The sequence below is a fragment of the Globicephala melas genome, chromosome 18, assembly GCF_963455315.2.
Source record: "Globicephala melas chromosome 18, mGloMel1.2, whole genome shotgun sequence".
Lineage (NCBI taxonomy): Eukaryota > Metazoa > Chordata > Mammalia > Artiodactyla > Delphinidae > Globicephala > Globicephala melas.
In genome coordinates this window covers 55212599-55235824 of record NC_083331.1, presented here as the reverse complement: position 1 = coordinate 55235824, position 23226 = coordinate 55212599, and positions in this window count along the sequence as shown.

Below are 23226 nucleotides of genomic sequence, written 5' to 3'. Positions count from 1 at the left end.
GATAAAATGGTAAGAGAGTACATTACTATAAGAGAGACAGAGGAAGGAAGAAAGGAAGGAAGGAAGGAAGGAAGGGAGGAAGGAAGGAAGGAAGGAAGGAAGGAAGGAAGGAAGGAAGATTAGTAGAAGCAAAATCCAGAGAATTAATGGGACTGTGTTCTTCTCACAGATGGAAGTATTAATGTTGGAAAGTAGCAGCTAAATGTATTAATCTGCAACAAGACTCAAAGGGGAAAATAAAGTTGTCAAGGAAAACATGGAGAAGGTTAATGAACAAAAGGCATTTTTCTTTGCTTTTCTTGTGTGTATTTTTCCCCTCTACTCCTGTGCTTATGAGGCTCACACTATAGTGTTAAATAAACGCATTTAAAAAATAAAATAGAAGACAACTTCAACAGTTTTTGAGGGGGACAAATGGTAGCTTAGCTACAAGAGCTCTGGCTGTTACAATCCTGGTGCAGATCACTGCCTCTAAACTGATCTTGTCTGTCTTTATTGGAGAATCATGCTGTAAAAAGTCAATTACTGGATTTATTTTTCTAAAATGATGAAAGGATTTTGTTCTCCAGGACCCTGTTATATTATTAACATGAGAAGCAATTAACAAACCACTCCACAGTTCAGCAACTTATGTTATCAAATCATAATGATAAAAGCATGTATGTAGCATCATTTATTATCTATTCACCTTTGGATTTGTCTTCAGATTTTTAAGACCTATAATGTACAGTGGGATATACTATAATAAATAATGGGAAATGAATTTATCTTTATTACTGTTTACTATCCAAAGCATTATAAAGTCTAGTCAATGTTACAAATTCCTGAGGAATATGAATTATTTATCACTTTTAATTTTTTTAAGATTTTTCACTTGGGGATTATAGCTTGAAATGATGCTTTAATGATTTTCAAACTGGCAAAGCCCAAAGCACTTCCATTACTGTTTCTCATGCTTACTATTTCATTCTAATAGCAAGTATTGTCTACATTAGGGATCTGGGTTTGCAAGCCATTAGAAATCCAACAAAGCATTCATTTATAGTCAGAAATAAATCTTGAAATTATTGATATCCCCTATTTGGGATACTAAAATATTTTTTTAAAAATCAGAGATGAAAAAGAAAACACCAGGAAAGAATAAAGGAAGAAGACATCTTGGAATACCAGGATCAAATACCTCATCATATGTTACTATAATTTACCCTTGTGCCAGAGTATTAACTTCTAATTTAATTTCATAAAATTGAACACAAGTGCATAAAACACTTAAATCTTTGCTTATTAACAATCAAGGGACTTCCCTGGTGGCTCAGTGGATAAGAATCCACCTGCCAATGCAGGGGACACGGGTTCGATCTCTGGCCCGGGAAGATCCCACATGCTGCGGAGCAACTAAACCCCTGCGCCACTACTGAGCCCGCACACCTAGAGCCCATGTTCCGCAACAAGAGAAGCCACTGCAAGGAGAAGCCCGTGCACTTCAACAAAGAGTAGCCCCCGCTCACCACAAGTAGAGAAAGCCCGCGTGCAGCAACAAAGACCCAACACAGCCAAAAATAAATAAAATTAAATCTTAAAAAAAAAAAAATCAAAAAGTTACTTTTTTGTTTCTAACTTTTGTTTTTCACGAACATTAATGTTTAAATATCTAAATAGGCTTTGCATAGTTACTCTAAAATCCATATCTATGTTAAAATACACATTTATTTGCTATTCTGTGAATTTTTTTTTTTTGCGGTACACGGGCCTCTCACTGTTGTGGCCTCTCCCGTTGCGGAGCACAGGCTCCAGATGCGCAGGCTCAGCGGCCATGGCTCACAGGCCCAGCTGCTCTGCGGCATGTGGGATCTTCCTGGACCAGGGCACGAACCCGTGTGCTCCGCATCAGCAGGCGGACTCTCAACCACTGCGCCACCAGGGAAGCCCTATTCTGTAATTTTTTAAAGTTCATTTTCCTTTTTAGTAAAAAGTCTTAGGATTAATATATTTTCTATGATGTTCTGACATTATAAGGATTATGGAGAAAGATTTAGATTAATTCTGGGCATCCACTGAATCTTTGAGTGTGTTATTAAAAGATACTATTCCTTAAGTCTGAAGATTAAGTGAAGAATTGGGGTACTTAAATGTTCACTGTATATTTATAGACATTCCCAAATATCAAAAACCAGAATTTAAATGTGAATCAGTGTTAGAATTATAATGCCTTAAACTCCCTGGAGTGTGGCACTAAAGAATATTAGCTGGGAAATAACCATTGTCTCAAAAATCATAATTGTTCATGGGGCAAGTGCTTCCTAGCCCCACAATTGCACATGCTTCTTTAAATGGTAGCTTTTAGTTTAGTTTAGTTTAATTCCTTTTGTTCCTTTTGCTTTTTTGGCATGAATTAATGTTGGCTCTTTTTTGCTCCAGCTCTAAAAGCTCTTCTTAGCCTTAGCAAACCCTTTCCCATCATATGCCATATTATTATCTGTAATGATCTAATTAATAGTTAAAGTGCCATTTCCTTTTTGATTTCTCTAATGTGTTCCAAATACTCCACTGTGGCTTGATATTTTTTGCTTTTTAAATTAAAAATGTAATCCAGAGAACTGGTATGATGAATTATATTTGGGTAAGTACCAGTCATCAGTCATCCAAGGTGTTGTTTTAGTAATAATAACAATAGGAAAATAGTAATAGTAATCTTTGAATTTAATATAAATTATGCCGTTTTTCTTCATGAAAACTCTGTGAGATATTACTAACTCTGTTTTGAAAATGTGACGACTAAGACATGGAAAGTTTGTGACTTTTTCACAGATCACACATCTAAAAATCGGCAGAGTTTAGATTGAATCCAGCCCTTCTGGCTCAGTTTTCTTTCTACAAAACCTCAGCTGCTAGCCAAGAAAACACTCCAAGGAAAGCAGCCTTTAAAAACCGAGCCTTTAAATCCATTTTTAATTGGATTGTTTTTGTTGTTGTTCTTATTGACTTGTATAAGTGCCTTATATATTTTGGATATTAACCCCTTATCATATATGTGGTTTGCAAATATTTTCTCTCATTCTGTAGGTTGCCTTTTTGATTTGTTGATTATTTTATTGTCTGTGTAAAAGCTTTTTAGTTTGATGTAGTCCTGCTTGTTTTTATTGGCTTATGTTGCTTGTACTTTGGGTGTCATAACCATAAACTTATTAAGACCAATGTCAAGAAGCTTTTTCCCTATGTTTTCTTCTAGGAATTTTACGGTTTTTTTAATCCATTTTGAGTTAATTTTTGTTAGTGGTGTAAAATAGGGTTACAGTTTCATTCTTATGCATGTGAATATCCAATTTTCCTAGGAACATTCATCGAAAGAGATTATACGCAATGGTGAAGTTTGAAAGCTTTTCCTGTAAGATCGGGAAAAAGACAAAGATGCCCACTCTCACCACTCTTATTCAACATAATACTGGATATCCTAGCCAAAACAACCAGGAAAACTAACTAAATAAATAAATGTCATACAGATCAGAAAGGAAGAAGTAAAATTTATGTGTGCAGATGACATGCTCTTACATACAGAAAATCCTAATATTCCACCTAAAACCATTTAGAACTAATAAATGGAAACAGTAAAGATGCAGGATACAAAATCAGTAAAAAAAAATCAATTGCTTTTCTATACACAAACAACAACGAACTTAACAGAAAGAGAAATAAAACAATTCCATGTGCTATAGTATCAAAAACACTAAAATACTTAGGAATAAATTTAGCCAATAAGGTGAAAGATCTGTACACTGAAAGATCTATAAAACATGGATAAAAGCCTTTCACTTGTTAGGACAGAGTGGCAACTTCTAAGCTTCTCGCATGCAGACCAGAAGATGGAAGTCCTTGAATTATATTTGGAGCTAGAATTAAGTATAGATTCTACTCGTTTAATGATAGCAATCTTTTAATTTCATGACTTCAATACACTTTTATTAAGAATGTAACAACTTTTGAAGCATTATGTTGGAATGCTGGCCAACATATAAGTAAATTAGTATTGCTTGCTTACTCTATTTTTTTGTGTACAATTTTAGCCAAAATTTTTTTCACTTAATTGTTGATCTATATCCTTCAGTAATAATTATAGGTGGTATTTTTTAAAAGTCATTGCTTCAAACAGCATTTAATAATAATGGTGACCAGCATTATTGAAGAATATTGGTAACGACATAGATTTATCATGATTCCTTATTTTTCCTAATAACTCCATTTTCACTATTTTGTCTTTACTTTATTCAAAGCATAAGTTCACTTGTACCAACAAGTATTTATTTCAATTTAAATTGCCATGACATCCATATAATTGTTCCCTACATATATTACTTGTTTTCAAAAAATACATACACACACATGCACACACACACACACATACACCAGCCCTTATCGTTAACAAATGTTTAATGAAACAACCAAATCCAAACTTATTAACCCAATCAGGTATTTTAAAAAATAGTATTTAAAAGTATAATCATTGTTATTAGTCTCTGTATACAGTAGTTTATATCACCAAGAACAGTTTATATAATGAAGAATAAAAAGTTTTCTGAGTTTTAAGTCTATGACTCAAAATGAAGAAATATTTTCTATATTAGTAAATTAAACTTTAAAAATAAGATTAACCTTAGAAGCTCCTTTGTGACCCTAATTTATTTTATAATTTTATGATATCAATGTAATCATAAAATGTTTCAATATTACACATGTTCTCCAAAAATCGTTCTTTTCTTTAAGGAGTAGTAACTTTCAATATAAAATTAATTAGGTCATAGCCTTTTATTTCTAACTTCTAATTCCTCCCATCTTATACCATTTATCATTTATTTTCCTAAATAAACTTTTCTTTGGTAATGAGTTATGCATACTAGAACTTAGAACGGGTTTTGTATACCAATATCTCTATGAGGCTCTTCTTACACAGAATATAGCTCTATTAGAAAATAATTGAAAAAGGACCTTGCTATAAAGATAAAAAGAATCCTAAAATAATAAAGTGGACTACAGAAGTCATCTATTTAATTGAGTAGTCAAACCACTGAAGCCTACAATGAAAACACCTTCTAGTACATTTGATAAATAGTTTTAAAGGGAAAAAGTAAAATGTAATGCATTTTGTGCTATTTTATCTAGACTTCATTGGGTGGATATATTTATATTACTAAAATGACTGTAAATATAAAGAGATGGTTGAGGAATTTTTTTAATAAAATTGACGTTTTAAAAAATAAATTCATTTAAAAATGAATAAAAAATAATTAGAAATTCACAGTGTTTGCTACCTGGTTAAAGCTTATGTCTATACAACCAACATCATAATCAAACTTTTGCACAAACACAGTTTTAATAATCTGTACATATTATTCTAATTACCTTAAGATTTTTAGCTTTAGATAGATATTTAAACATTTATAGAAATGTATATGTGAATATGCACATATGTATTTGTATGTACAAGTATCACTTACAAATATATCTGGTATAGACCTTCTTCACTTTTCCCTTTTCTCATTTTTGCCTTTAAAATTTTTTTTTTATAAATTTATTTATTTTTTTATCTTGGCTGCATTGGGTCTTCGTTGCTGCTCGTAGGCTTTCTCTAGTTGCGGCGAGTGCGGGCTACTCTTTGTTGCAGTGCGCAGGCTTCTCATTGCGGTGGCTTCTTTTGTTGCGGAGCACGGGCTCTAGGAGTGTGGGCTTCAGTAGTTGTGGTGCTCGGGCTCAGTAGTTGTGGCTCATGGATTCTAGAGCGCAGGCTCAGCAGTTGTGGTGCACGGGCTTAGTTGCTCCATGGCATGTGGGATTCTCCCGGACCAGGGCTCTAAGCCATGTCCCCTGCATTGGCAGGTGGATTCTTAACCACTGTGCCACCAGGGAAGCCCTTTGCCTTTTTTTAAATAAAAAAGATTCTTTATTTAATACTTGTAGACATAAAGATAAAACGTGTAATTCCATTTAGTTTCTCAAAGGGTTTTGCAGAACTTTTATAAAATTACAAAATGTTATTTGGGAATATTTTCTATTTTATTTATATTTAGAAAACTTTTGATTAAACTAAGTTTAACAACAAATCATTCAGTTTCTGGCCTAGTTATAGAAGCATCATTAGAATTTCCCTATATCAACAAGAGTTTGAAGTAAATCCACACAACACATATAATTCTGAATTATGGATTTTATTATAATACACTCACAATAGGGAGCATAGAAAAGAATTTTCCCCATGAATATCATAAAATATTTTATCTACTATATATGAAGACATTATTAATAGTATAAAAATTTGCAGAAAGTATTATAAAATGAAACCTTTGTACTCAAAAGCTAGCAAAGCATACTATGTATACTTGCTTGACAAAGAATGACTTGCTCTTAATAGAGAAAAGGCTTTATTAATCTGCATAAAAGTTAGGCATGTGTATGTCTCATTCTCCTGATGCTTGGTAAGTAAATAATGCATTTCTTTACTTTGCAAGGTGTATATATTACCTTCTGAGCACATGTAAATATAGTTTACAAGAAATGTAGTTTTTGCTCAAAAGAGACTTGGGGCAGAAAAACCTACTTAAAAAATAAAAAGTTTGACCAATAAGAACTGATTCAGCTGCTTTAAAATCCACCTTGATGAAAATGGCACTTCTTTTGTGACTAGTGAATCTACTGTTAGAAAAGGAAACAGATAAGCAAGAGGAAGTAGGAGAAAATAAAATAGTTGGAGGTGATAAGATTATCTGGGTGCAGCACACACTTTTAAGATGACAAGGGTGCTTCAAGTATTTTGGTCGATTTTCTATCCTTTTGGGGAAAGTGATGTAACACTCAGGAGAATCAATATATAAATTTTTTTTTAAAAGAACTGAGATTAATAAAGAGCTCTCAAGAAATACACACATTCACACACACATATTGTGTCAGAAAGAGAATGTTAGTCAATCATTAATCTTTTTAGAACAAATTTCATCCCCTCTTCCTTATTCCCACCCCCAGGAATAAAGAAGAAGGGGAAACTACAATTCTGATTAATTACCTCTTATAGATAAAAAGTAAAATGGGAAATGAAAGTCTTGTATATAAAATCTTATCATGAATTTTATTGTGCATTTTGAGCCTGAAGAGATATTTCATGATTTAAGATAATTATATTATGGAATATAGGCAGATTTTAAACTACTTTAAAAACCTGTCTGATACTGAGTAGTTATGCAATAAGTAAAGGAGGAACATCACACACCATAACCCTTATTGGCCTCAGGAAAGCAAGAAAAAGAAAAACATGAAAAGAAAAGAAACACATCATCCTATAGTTTTAGTATCAGAAATCAAGTAGATAAGTCTTGTACATCCGAGAAAACATAAAGCACAAGTCTGAGGAAATCAGTTAATACATATAAAACAGATGAGGGAATGATATTTAAAATTGATAAGGAGGCTACATCTGACAATGAGATCAGTTATAATTTCCTTGTTCTTTCAAAATGAGAATTTCTTGGGCAGATACTTTACTTGTATTTTTCCCAGGTTTATTGAGGTATAACTGACAAAATTGTAACTATTTAAGATACACAGCATTTTGATATACATATGTTTTTACATTTATTTTATTATTATTTTTGTAATTAATTAATTTATTTTGCCTGTGTTGGGTCTTTGCTGCTGCGCATGGGCTTTCTCTAGTTGCAGTGAGTGGAGGCTACTCTTCGTTGCGGTGCACAGGCTTCTCATTGTGGTGGCTTCTCTTGTTGCAGAGCACGGGCTCTAGGTGCATGGGCTTCAGTAGTTGTGGCATACAGGCTCAGTAGTTGTGGCTCGTGGGCTCTAGAGCGCAGGCTCAGTAGTTGTGGTGCACGGGCTTAGTTGCTCCATGGTATGTGGGATCTTCCCAGACCAGGGATTGAACCCATGTCCCCTGCCTTGGCAGGTGGATTCTTAACCACTGAGCAACCAGGGAAGTCCTTGATATACATATAAATCCCAGAATTTATCACTTTATAAATGATATTCTGTATCCTTTGACCATCACCTGCCTACTTCCCCCATTCCCTGTCCCTGGCAATGACCATTCTACTCTCTATATCTGAGTTCAACTATTATTATTACTATTAATAATAATTCCACACTAGGATGTGGAATCTTCCACCTATAAAAATGAGACCAGATTTAATAAATCACTGAGGAATGACCCAAAGTCATCCTCATAAAATATATAGTGACAATTGAACTAAGTGGAGATGACTCTGGCAGAATTATCCTTAATTCTCTTAATTACAGGGCAAAGAGTGGCAATTAAAGGCATCTATGCAAACCATGTTATAGAAAACTATTCGACTCAACATATGGTTATACAAGACTAAAGGCCAACAAGAAAACAGGTACTTGCCAATTGGCAGAAAATATATCTGGAATAGTCAATTGCATCTACCTACATGGAAGACAGTTCAAACAGCAACCAAAGTACAAAACGTATACATCATAGTAAAAGTTTTGCCTACAAAAATTGAAGTAAAAAAATGAAATAAAAATACTATAAAAATTGAGGCTTTAAAAGCCCAGATATTCCATTGTATATATACAATGGAATACTACTCAGCCATAAAAAGGAACGAAACTGAGTTATTTGTAGTGAAGTGGATGGACCTAGAGACTGTTATACAGAGTGAAGTAAGTCAGAAAGAGAAAAACAAATAACGTATGCTAACACATATGTATGGAATCTAAAAAAAAAAAAAAAGAAAAAAATGGTCAGAAGAACCTGGGGCAAGACGGGAATAAAGATGCAGACCTACTAGAGAATGGACGGATACGGGGAAGGGGAAGGGGAAGCTGGGACAAAGTGAGAGAGTGGCATGGACATAAAACACCACCAAATGTAAAATAGATAGCTAGTGGGAAGCAGCCACAAAGCACAGGGAGATCAGCTCCCTGCTTTGTGACCACCTAGAGGGGTGGGATATGGAGGGCGGGAGGGAGATGCAAGACGGAAGAGATATGGGGACATATGTATATGTCTAACTGATTCACTTTGTTATAAAGCAGAAACTAACACACCATTGTAAAGCAATTATACTCCAATAAAGATGTTAAAAAAAAAAAAAAGCCCAGATAACTCTAAACTTTTCATTCATTTCTGGGGAAAATGTTGGGATAAAATAATTCTATAAATCCTAAGCAGGTGTCTAATTATTTTGTAATACTTCTCCACCAAGGTCACCTACTCCTAGTAATAGTCTAGCAATTGTAATCACACAAACTATTTCATATTCAGATATTTCACTCTTTATTTACATATCTTCAACATTTCATTTACATCAATTTATTATGATTATGCTTATTAGTCTTCATAAAGATGCCTCAGATACAATTATTGTTTTACTTGATATTTATCTTTCAACTTCCTGCAGGCTTTACATATGTCTACCTAGTTTATATCCATGCTCAGTAAGTTGATGTTTTCCATGGCAATGATAATAATCCTCATGCTTGCTCACTGACATTTAGGTTCATCTCAAATTATTTCAATTAATCTTCTCTCTGCCTCTACTAATTGCTGGAAATAATTTCACAAATTTATAGAATGAGATTACAATAAATTCATGGTCCTTACTTCATTTGCACTTTAATGTTTAACTGAAAATCACAATGTTTTTCCAAATTGGCAGCTCTTCGTCTCTCTACAGTTTCTTTTCTAAACCTTCGTGTTCCTCAAAACTTCCTTAGACCATCTCATTTCCCACTCTACAGAAGAAATAGAAGATATCAGAGGGATTCTTCTTTCTTCACATCTAACTACATTTTTGTTTATTATATCACTTAAACAAAATCTAGTATTTCCTATTCCTTTTAAGACCTTTCCTATACCCTATCCTATTTCTGTTTCATTTTCCGTTTACTTTCTTCACATAGTGGAGAGGGTGTTGTTCCTTCTTTTTCTCTTTCAAATACTTGAAATACTGAGACCATACACAGAAACTAGAAGATAATTAGGTAATATACTATTGTTAGTATTTGTACAGTTTGAATGGACAAGTTGGTGGAGCTTCTTACCATATTAATAGATGAAGTCTCTGACTGACCTTCTTTGCAACAGAGTACAATCTAGTTGTGCAATGAGCCTCATATACTAGAATAAAAATTGCCCAAATTATATAGTCTTCTTAAAACAGAAAGATCCAAATTGGAAAAAAAAAAAAAAAAAGGCAATAGCATGTGTACCTCCAGCTATTAAATTTCCAGAGAAAAAAATATATGCCAATTGACTTTTCAATGGGAAATTTAAAAATACACATTAATTACTAACCTTCAACTTAGACCTCTCCTGCTGGAAACAGTATTGCTGCAGTATAATCACCACAGTTGAACTGAAACCAAGTCATTTTTCAAACGTGCCTAGAGTTGCCAGATTTAGCAAACAGAGGTACGAAAGCCCAGTTAAACTTAAATTTCAGATAAACAACAAAATTACTTTTAGTCTAAAAATTGCAATTGTGTGAGACATAATTATACTAAAAATTATTTGTTGTTTACCTGATATTCAAATTTAATTGGATTTTTAAAATAATTTTACCTGGAATACAACCACATATGTGTCTTATTTTTAAAAAATAACACTTCACAGAAGCACATCTTACCAGAAAGGCCAGAAAAAATAAAATCACAGAACCAGCATCCTACCTACATATGTATCACAAGCAGATTCACAGCCTCTATAGTAGTGATCCCAAGTAAAATGTTCTCAGAAGCAAAGAGATGGTACAATATAGACCCATATTGCTGCTAAAAGCAGACAAAAAAAAAACAAAAAAAAAAAGAAAACATGGCAGAGATGGCAGCATTTGGTGTTGAGTAAGGGGTGGAAATGGAATAAATTTCAAAAAAGGAGATGGAAAAGAAAATTTGTCTTAATTTTATATACATAGGGAACATCTGGATTTTGTTAATTTTACATACATAGGGAACATTTGGATTTTGCTGAGGTTTATGTTTTGTAACATAAGCTCAAGAAAGAGCAATATCTCATCAAGGGGTATCTTAATCTATTTAAGCTGCTATAACAAAATACTACAGACTGGGTAGCTTATAAACAACAGAAATTTATTTCTCATATTCTGGAGACTGGAAGTCCAAGATCAAAGTGCCAGCATGGGCCGGTTCTGGAGAAGGCCTTCTTCTGGATTGCAGACTGCTGACTTCTTACTGTGACCTCACATGGTGGGAGGTGTAAGAGAGCTCTCTCCTCTTTTGTAAGAACATTATTTTTATCCATGAGGGCGCTGCTCTCATGACCTAATCACCTCTGAAAGGATTTCAATACATGAATTTTGGAAGGACACAAACATTCAACCGTAGCAAGTGAGGAATTGTGGCAACATAATTACATATTTTGAAGGGAAAATATGCCTATGGATGCTAGTAATCTTTGTGTGAAATGAGCCTGACATCTTGAAAACTGCAGAAAATTTCAATATTGGCAATCCTAGCTTCCAGATTTTCTTTGAGAGTTCTTTCTTCAACTGTCTTCAATACACATTTTCATACCTTTAATTGTATTTCCATTTTGAGTCCCTTACATATTGAATATAGTGAGGGCTCTACTTAGTTAAAAGAAAACTGAGCTCCAAATTTCAGAGTAAATATTTGGGGTAAAATTCATGGGACACCTTTTCTGAAATCCTAATCTGTGTTTCCATTTGGTTTCTCTATCCCCAGCAAAGCTCCAAGCAATAACAGTTTATTATCCTCGCCATTCACTGTAGTCCCTTGCTCTGGTATTCTTTAGCATTTAATACTCTGACTCTAGTAACTGTCTTTTCTCATGCCCTAACATTTGCATTACTTGGAAAATTCCCCTCAAGATTCTTGTACTGAATTAATTGATGATGTTTCCAAACCTGGCCACTATGGACACTTTGAGAGTAAATTTATCACTTTTCATACTAGCCTCTAAACCCTCAACTTTTCTCAGTCATTGAATCATGCTATTTCAGTGGCAGCAGAAAAAAATATCATTTCTGACATTTTCTTATTGAATCAGATATATTTGATAACACATTGTTCTATGTAATCCTATTTAAATTATAAATACATTTAGAATATTTTAAAATTTAAATTTAAATAGTTATAAAGAGGAAATTTACACAGTGATAAAGGGGAAATTTCAGATGTGACCAAAAAATGCCAAAACAAAAATACATATAGGAAATATGAACTGGAGTCAAGAGTTCATGGGAGTGACTTAGTTGAAGGTAGATTTGGGTACCACAATGAGAGGATTCTCAAATGATAGAAGAAAGTAATGTTTCAAATTTTAAGGTACCTCAATACATGGGAGCTTAGTTTAAAACAAAGATCACCAGGTGCCAACCTCAAAGACTTTGATTCATTACAACTGTGTTTCGGGCCACAAAATGGTATTTTAATCTGTTGCTGAGGTTATTTTGATGCAATTTGTCCATAGCTCTCACATTTGAAACAGTACTAAGTTTTTGAATTTAAACTTGAAAAGTCGTGAGAATATTTTGGTTAAGAACAAAGCCTCTGCAGTAGAACTATGTGGTTTCACTACTTTCTGTTGTTTCCTTGCCTGTACACTAGAGTGGTAAAAACAGTACGTACTCCACAGAGTTTTGTGAGACATGAATGAATTAATGTTCCTAATTCACTTTGAACAGTGCTTAACCACCACCATCAGTAAACCTTCAATAAACGTTAGCTATTATTACTTCATGGTTAATACTATTATTTAATATACCATATATGAACTAGAAATGGCTTTTCATCACAGATACATGTGACAAGCAGAAAATTATTTTAAAAATCTGATAGTGTTTTCAAAACAGCTTAGAAGGACTCTACTTAAAAAAATCTTTATAATGATCTAATGTGACAGGAGGGTGTAAAATTGGAAAGTTAGGATTTATTTTAACATCAAATATTTTTGTAGTGTATGTATACTAGACTCTGTTGCAATGCCTCATGTCAAAATTCACATTGGATATAATATCATATTAAATACTATACAGTATATATTTTTACTATTCCATCATATTATTATATGTTCTAACCTATTATAGACTCTAATAGCATAATAGTCTCAGTATGCATCCAAAAATATTCTTATATGGAAATTCTTTTTCAGTTACACCGTGCCTTTTCAATAAAGAGATCTCAAATTATATTACTAAAATTTAAAAATGTCCAATGAATTCTCTGTGGATAGATGATAGCTAGATAAAAGAGAAAGAAAGAAAGGAAGGAAGGAAGAAATAAAGAAAGAAAGGAAGAAAGAAAAGAAATTTTACATTCTTATATCCTACTTCTCAATTTACCTTTATAAATATTATATTAAGGGCAGAAGAAAAACAAAGTATCTGATACTTTCCTGATTCCTTCTGAAATCAGTAATAATATTGGTTTCTATCATATGACATATCTGAAATTTTAAATTTGAGTGTAAGCAATTAGGTGAATTATCAGTGTAGAACATTTTAAAATGCATTGAAAGACCAAGAACACAAGACTACTGTATTTAAAGATGAGGTCGTCAGTTTTTAAAGAAAAAATAATACTTATAAAAATGGTATCATATATGGGCATTGTTAATCACACTAAAGGCATTAAAGTGTTCAAGTCACTCATCCAAGAGGGCTATATCACCACTGAAGTGATAATTGTGTCCTTTAGAATTTTCTTCAACTTATCTTGCATTTCTATAATAACAATGAGGAGAATGATCTAGTTAAGTATAAATATATCTGCTCAAATCAGGAATTGCATGAAACAATATGGAAAATCCCCAAATCAAGTATTTTTAATAATGTAAACTATGCTTATACTGTATCTTAGTCACTTAAGATGGTTAAAGATCATTATATCTTAAAATATATGCATTTAAACCTGCAATAAGAGAGATAGAATTGAAATTATTTATGAAAATACTTAGCATTATTTAGAAGCTAGAAGTCAAAAAGAATTCCCTTAATTACATTTCAAGTATAGGTTGATGTTTGGTGATATTATTTATTAACAAACATCTATTCAAATAAATAACTATACCACACATTTGTAGGATGAATACAAATGTGATCTTTGTTCAGATCTTTCTGAACAGAATTCACAGAAGCCTTTCAATATCAAAATTCCCTATCTGTTCAGCAAAACAGGATATCAAGTAAAAAAGGTTTTATTACTAGAATATGAAAAGATCTTTAAAGTTTGTTTTTGAGAGGAGTTATTATTTTGTATGTTTTATATGTTGTATATTGGTTTACTTACTTTATTTTCATTTTCCCACAATAAAAAGATCAGGCAATGAAATTATGTAGTTTGTTTTTTGTTTTTTTTTTTTTTTTTTTGTGGTATGCGGGCCTCTCACTGTTGTGGCCTCTCCCGTTGTGGAGCACAGGCTCCGGACGCGCAGGCCCAGTGGCCATGGCTCACGGGCCCAGCCGTTCTGTGGCATGTGGGATCTTCCCGGACCGGGGCACGAACCCACGTCCCCTGCATCGGCAGGCGGACCCTCAACCACTGCGCCACCAGGGAAGCCCGAAATTATGTAGTTTTATGAGGCTCACCTATTATGCGTTACAGTTTTCTAACCAGTATGCTATGCATCTTGATTCATTGAAGATGCTAAAGAATCTCTTTAAGCACAGGTTTAATGAGCACCACATAATGTTTCATTTGTGATTTCTCACCGGGAAATTCCAGAAATAATTAGTGCCACTGAAACACTGTGGAACAGAATCAGACCTCTAGTTATATCATGAATTAGAAATGAGAGTTATTACATTAATCAAAAAGAGAATAAAACATTGACATATCCTTAGGATATTTTTACTTATCTCCAATTATTCTCTTTAGAACATTCCTTGATACTCAGGTATAAACAGAGCCACTGCCTGTAGCAGTGCAGGCTCTCTCTCCTTGTGCCCACTGCTCTTACAATCTCTTTATTCCTTTAATTACAGTAAATGTCTATTTCTTCTGCCTATAAGATTTTTGTTGCCATTTTCTCCAGGTTTTGGCCACTAGTGCTCCTCTCTTTCAGACACTAGTAGGAAACTGTTTATGTTTCTTAGGGCCAGCAATCTGGGGGGAGAAATTATAACAAAGATTTTGTCCTAAAAACATATTTTGGGGCTTCCCTGGTGGCACAGTGGTTGAGAGTCCGCCTGCCGATTCAGGGGACACAGGTTCGTGCCCCGGTCCGGGAGGATCCCACATGCCGTGGAGCGGCTGGGCCCGTGAGCCATGGCTGCTGAGCCTGCGCGTCCGGAGCCTGTGCTCCGCAACGGGAGACGCCGCAGCAGTGAGAGGCAAACAAACAAATAAACAAAAAAAAAAACATATTTTGTTTTGTTCTCTTTTCTTTTCTTTCTTCATTTATTCTTGAGGAGGGGGAAGTGGGAAAGAAGTTGGAAGACATTCAGCTGTGTTAAAAGTAGGCTAGCATGTTCATGTTATTATGAATTGTCCCAGTGGCTAATTAACAGCTATCATTTCTTCCATCTCTCTAGCTCAACTACATATTAATAGGGATCTCCTCAAACCCTTTAAATGTCATTAAGTACAAAAGGAAGATTAAAAGTAGCTGGCGTAAAACGAAATTGAGTTATTTGTAATGAGATGGATGGACCTAGAGTCTGTCATACAGAGTGAAGTAAGTCAGAAAGAGAAAAACAAATACTGTATGCTAACACATATATATGGAATCTAAGGAAAAGAAAAAAAAAAAAGTCATGAAGAACCTAGGGGCAAGACGGGAATAAAGACACAGACCTACTAGAGAATGGACTTGAGGATATGGGGAGGGGGAAGGGTAAGCTGTGACAAAGAGAGTGGCATGGACATATATACACTACCAAACGTAAAATAGGTAGCTAGTGGGAAGAGCCACATAGCACAGGGAGATCAGCTGGGTGCTTTGTGACCACCTAGAGGGGTGGGATAGGGAGGGTGGGAGGGAGGGAGACACAAGAGGGAAGAGATATGGGAACATATGTATATGTATAACTGATTCACTTTGTTATAAAGCAGAAACTAACACACCATTGTAAAGCAATTATACTCCAATAAAGATGTTAAAAAAAAACAAACATAAATCTAGTAGCCCTATCAGTTTCATGCTTTAATACCCTTTAGGAGAAAAAAAAAAAAAAGTAGCTGGCGCTTTCAACATAGAGTAAACCAACTGTATTTTTCCTGGTGTAGTTATAAGACCTATACCAAAATAACTTGTCCTGGCTTTCTTTTTGTTAAAGTGGATCTTAATCTCCCAAGCCTAACATTTAATATTTGGTAGAATCTATAAAGTTATGGTTCCATTTGGTGGGAAATAATCACATACTCAGAAATAAAAGTTAACTGCAATAATTCCTCTGATTACGAAGTCTCAGAATGTTTCCCCTCATTTGAGCAAATTGAAGCAATAAACTCATGGTTGATAAAACTCAGGCAACTGTGATTGTGTGTGCGTATGTGTGCATGCCTGCCACAATAGGATATGTCTGATTATAATGCCTTACTTAACTGATTATTACAGTATCTGATTTCTGGTTCTAAGGATAATAGTTTATGGAAAGCAAGGGACCATAAATCTCTTAGAAGACCACCAAGAAAACCTACTAATCAAGGAAAGCTAAGTTTATTGGGTCTACTGCAATAAGGGAAAACAAATCTTAACATATTCTTATAGTATCTCAAAATGTGGAAACTGAAGGAAGATATTTATAGGGTTTTATGGCTCAGGATGTTTATTAAATAATAGCTTGGGATTGGAGAGCAGAGTGAGTTTTGCAAGCCTTGATGAGTAACCTGTGATTGTGATAGAAAAGCAACTTAATTAACTCACAGACCTATTTTCCAGAAGCAAGTATTTTTGTTACATATAATTAAATTATTGTTCATTCTTGGTATTATGTAACATAGAGTCCAATATAAATTCTTGGCCCAGAAATGATGTTTTAACAAAATAACAGGGAAGTCTATGTCTTCATAATATTTTTTGTTCCAGAGAAAGGACAAACAGCCATTTTAGGCAAAAATAAAAACAACACAACAACAACCAAAACAAAACAAAACTACCACTATCACTACGGGAAAAAAGCAAACAAGCCCTATAAATTCTAATATGTGTGTGTGTGTGTGTGTTTAGCTCTTAAAAAGCTTTTCTTCAAAAAAGATTGACTATTCTTTTTTTTAAATTGTGGTTAAAAACAGAAAATTTACCATCTTTCTAATGTGTTGTTTTTTGTTTTAAATTCTTTAATTTTCCTATGTTACAGTTAAATATCTTAATAAACGTAGGGAAAAATAAAATTTTCTACTACCACTGAATCAGGAATTGCAATACCTGTCAGCAGCTACTAGTGTACAAGTAGCATCTGAGAATAGAAACAAAACATACCTCACTCAACCCTGAATCCCCAGTAAACAGAATGCCACATACATAGAAGGAATACAACAGTTTTTAAATGAATATATCAGTACTTAAGTACTATGTCTTCTGGTCCTGAATTTATACACGATTCAACTCAGATGTAATACTTCTGAGTCATATCATATACTGATTTTCACAACCCTATATGCCAGAAGATGTGGACAACAGCTTTAACATAGCAGAATTGTCATTTCTCAAATTTAACATATTCTCTGTATTTCCTATACAGGTTAAGACCTTGAGGAACCTTTATAATTTCTCCTAAATTATTTTAATAAAATTATGCAGTTTATAGTGATAGAAATCCCAGATAATTTATATTATATTGCCCTTTTTTGGGCAATGTGCACCATCTAAATATCCAGCAAGCTCATAGTAAAATAGAAATCAAACCAATTATCAGAGTAGTGATAGAATAACTGAACTACTGAATTTTTTTAAAAAGTCAGCACGTTATTTGCCTTTGGGAATAACCTCTGAATATACCACACCACTAATGAACAGGTAAATCAGATTTTTGGTTCAAAATGTACAAAAATATTGCTTTGTCATACATTAACTTTTCACATTGTTGTAATGTTTTCATTGCTTTCATGTTCAAATGATTAACAATCTATTATCTGATAGTTCCTTATGAAGTCTTATCCAATACAAGCCTCAAGAGTAGCTTAACTTTGAAGCCTGATGATCTAATTTTTAAAATTAAGTCTTTGCAAGGTCCAATAAATATCTCCTGAGTTTCAGTCAGTCACATGCCATCACATTTATATAGCTTTTATCTAGGCCCATATGACTTTTATTTAGGTCCTCTAGCCATTATTCTATCTTTCCAAATATTTTTTCCTAGATATGAAATGTGAAGACATTCATGGCCATCACCTAGTATCACAGTCTTATAATGAGGTAACAACAGAAAAGTACAGCTTGAACTTCCGATGTTCAACGTATAGGACTAATGGTTTTAAGTCCAGGTGACAACCTCATGTTTGGATTTTATTTATTTTTTGCATTGAATATAAATCAATAATTATACTATTACAACAGCTAAAAATATCTCCATGAATAACAGACTTTCACCTTTGTTTATCTATCTATATTGCAACTGGAGTGAACTTGCATCCCCAAATTCATAAAGTGATTAGAACTGTCTTTTGCAGACTCCATCTATAATTGCCAGATTTCTGCTTTATTATTATTATTATTATAAGTATTTCTTTTCTACACTGTCCTTCCAATCAAACCAGTTACCAAAACATTTCTGTGTCAAATTTAGGATCTGATACCTAGATGCATATTAATCACTTTTACTTTGTTATTATGAAAAATTACTGATGAATACAGTCTCACTTTTATTGTCTCAGTAATTAGACTGTTGGACTTATAAAGTCCAGGTGCTGCTTAACTGGGTGGACAAGTTAGAGCTGATCAGAAATGAGACTGTGGGAACTGTTATTGGAAGTACAGGAAGAAAACAGTAATGTGACAAATGATGTTTATTTTCTAATAAAATGTGATTGTTCAGTAAAGTAATTGAAAACAACCTACTGTGAATAGGACACCAAGGTAGTCTATGACAATAGTGATCAGTTTGCTAGAATTCCTCCTTTCAGTTTAGTTCCCTACCACTATCAGTTAATGTAGAAAACTTACATTTGAAGTCCTTTGTAGGAAGCACAGAACAGTCCTCCTGAGGTGCTAGCTTCACATAGTAAATGTGAATCCAGTTTTGATTTTTTTCACTTTGCTTGCCAGATAGATAATCAGCAACACTTGAAAGGGTTCCTAGGAATGAGAGAAGCTTTTTTGAAGTATATAATATAAGAGGATTCAGTTAAATCAGGTACAGGACATGGTCTCAGACCCAAATTTATAGGTCTGCCTAACATGAATTTCAAGGGAGAAACTCCATGCTTGCTTGCAGGTACCACTCTAAATTTTAACAAGGCCAGTGGTAAAGCTCTAAGACATCTTAGTATAGTAGTTGCAGAATCTTAGCTGATGTGTTTTTAGAATTGGATTCATTTGCTATACTAAACTTTTCCAGAGCACTGAGTTGTCTAGCAATCTGCAAACATTTGTGTAATCCTTGACAGCAGTAGAAATAAAGTGACTTTCTCAGTCCTATGCAGGGTGCTCTGGTATCCCCAAAGTAGGAACTATGTGTATTAAGAGAGACTTCAACACTGACTGAATATCACTTTTTGAAGAAGGAAAGACTTCAGGCCATCAAGACATCATATATACCATATGTATGTATGTCTAGAGACAAAAATCTTTTACTTTTACAAGCATTAGTTCTATGAAATCCAACTGCTAGCAAGTTCCTGGTAACATTGGTCAGGAAAAACCTCCTGTGCTTACCTTGAGAGTGGCTTGCAAAAAACTATGCTGACAAATAGCACATCTTTAATATGTTTTGAATGCTTTTATCTTCTTGGTAGGCATAGTAAGAGTCTGGCGTCTTTAAAATTTATCTTTTATTTAGATGATTTTGTTGATGACACAACACTAACCAAGAAAATAGGTGGTATAGGAAATATTTTGTTAGCTAATTCCCATCATCCAGTCAAATTTTTATGTCTCTTTTATAATCCATGTGCCCATTTTCTTTTGTTAAGCATATTTTTGAAAATGAATAAATGTTTTTTATTGTATTAAAAGTGAAGCCTCTATATTTGTAGTCTGTCAGGCTCTGACAGCAGCTTTTGCAATTCTATCAGTAAAATTATTGCATTTAGAAACTTCATCCTTCTGCTCTATGTGAGCTCTACAACGAACTACTAAAATCTGAGCAGGCAGTTGTAAAGCCTTTGAAAAATCAGCTATCTATTTTTTATGAGATTGTTTCATTCTCACTGAAATAAAAAATTCTCTATTTTTAAAAAATGCTCTGTTACATAAGAAACATCAAGCATATATTGCTTATTATTACTGATTATTATTACTAAAAAGAGAGAGAGAAGCAGAAGAAAGATGGGGAGAGAGAGAAAAGTCTACATATCTAACCCTCCAAAATCAATATATAACATCATACCCAAGAAAAAAGGAAAATATTTTCATTTATATCTGCCTCTTGATGTTTCTTTTTGATTGAGTTCAAAGAATTTTGAATTTTTTTCACTCTAATCTCAATATCAGTTCCAATTATTACTAACATTTTTATTATACTTATTTTATATTTTGCTATTAAAAGTAGCTGCATAACAATTCTCAAATATTACTACATGATTGAATTATATATTCATTAGGTAAACTTATTGAAAAAGAAAGAAATATTTGTTATACTTTGTTAAAATGTGATCATTCAAACTGTGTTGAGTGCCCACTAAATGCAGGTTACTTTAATAGACAAAGGGCACATGGGAAAATGACTTGATACTAAGAACAAAACAAAACACTCTGGATTTTGCCATTAAATTGGTCATTTATTACCTGATTGGTTCTACACAAGTTATATAATCTTTTGAACTTCTTAATTCTCATCTTCAAAACAAAAAATGATATCTATTTACCTTTTCTGAGTTGTAGTAAGATAGTAAAGAAGATGGAAGAGAAAGTCTAGAGCCCATTAATCAGACTTGTGCACCAAAGGGCAGGTAGCTACATGGTAAAGTGAATTTATTACTACAGGCCTTATCCTCCTGATTAGGATCTTATAACATGCTTGTGATAAATAAGTGTACAAAATAGTAATGATTCTCCCAAACATTTATATTTTTTTATTTTTTCCTATTAACATTTTAACCACTTCTTACTCTAATTTTCATTTCATGCAAGGAATCTGAAAGAAATCTCAGTATTAAATTATATTAACTTTAACATTTAGAGTTTTCTTAATCTGTGTGATTTATTCTAATTAGGCCAAACACATTTATTTTTGGATCTTAATCAACCTCTAGTATGATCTACTTTTCATTAACAATTTTGTCATTTTCTTTATTAAGCCTTTCCAAATTACTGTTCCTTGTCAGTTTCTACAACCTGCCTCCAGAGAAGACAATAAAAACAGTATTCTATACAGATTCCATTAAAATAGGCCAGTGTTCTTCAACTATTTCATCTCTGGCATCATTTCATATATAACCATGCAATCATTAAACATAGATAACTGACATACATTTTTACATATATGATTACATCACTCTAATATATTTTAATTGTAGACAACTGTATGATTATATTATACAGTACCTTATTATAAAATAGGATACTAAACCCATTACACCATTACACCATTAAATATTATAAATTGAGAAAGTCACATACAGAGAGAATTCACTACTAGCTGAAATATCATATACTTGTTCTAAATTTTCTTGATCTAAGCCACAGAAGCATTTTGTGGTTACCATCCTCTAGGTGAAATTTTCTGCTATAGTGAATTAACTTGATCCAGGGCAAATACGAGAATCTGCCAGAAACATAGGACTCTATTTATTGCTACTGTTCACATGGGCATTGTATTTAAATGTATAATGGAAAGAAAAAAATTACCAGAGATTATATGTAAATTTCATAATTTAAGGGCCTTAAAATAAATTCTTGAAAGCCTAGTTATTGACATCCTTCTTGAAAAAAATTTTGTAAATCAAGACTTTTAAGTAAATGAGATGATATTAAGTATATTATACTGTCAGCATAAAAATGTAAATCATATAGGTAAGCCCCTTACCACTTCTCAGCTTATTTATGACAATTCCCTAAACAACAATAACAGATATTGGATATGTAGCTACTGAGCCATTTTTATCCTAGAACACAATTCCTGACTCACTCTAAACTTTACTTATCAAGACATAAAAAAATACACTCTCTGAGTAATAAAAAGTGTTGGTTACTGCTGCTATTTTTTAAAAAATTGTTTTTATTTCATGTAATATTACCAAGAGAAAATATAGCACCTAAAGTGCACGTGTTTAGAGCAACTTTTTTACTTAGTATTTGTTCATGAGGAACTATTAACAGTTGGGAAAAGTGTTTCTTATTTGTTTGAATTCAAGTTGTATTCAATACATCATGAACCATATTTTAATCACAATGAGTAATGCAATCATGGTGAAATTCTCTGCCATATCATATAGGCAATATTCTAAGAAATAGTTTCTAATTTACATATATGGTTATTATTAAAATATAATTTTTCAAAAGTAAAAACTTTGACTTTCATGCAAATACAGACAGGACATGTGTCAAAGACTTCATTAAATTCATGAGTTAATGAGGATCCCAAAAATACATTAAAACTGGTTTAAGAGAAATTGACCATATAAAGATGTATATTTTCTATAGGAAAAAATCATGTGCATTGTTATGAAGAATGATTCTTTGCATTGTAATGGTCAGAAAACATTTGTATATCTTCCATTTTCTATAATTTTATTTCTCCCTCTAAAGAATTGAAAATAGCCTAGTTAATAACAAAGGCAAACAGTTGTACACTTCTATACAAAACTAGATAATTGTGAGGAGTCTGCTAGACAATACCCAGACCTCCACTGAAAGAATACCCAGTAATCTCTTTTTTTTTACACCAATTTCCAAACCTTGGACAATTTTTCTGTATAATTTTCATTTTTGGATACTATAGATTCACAGTTTAAATTTGTTTCCTATTGAATTTTATGAAATGCATAAAGGCATAAAATGTTACATATATATACACAAAAACTGTATATACATAACTAATATAATAAATTTTATCAGTGCTACTGAATGATGAAAAGAAATAGAACATTTTCTAAGTATTAAATTATTTTTAAACTAAAAATATT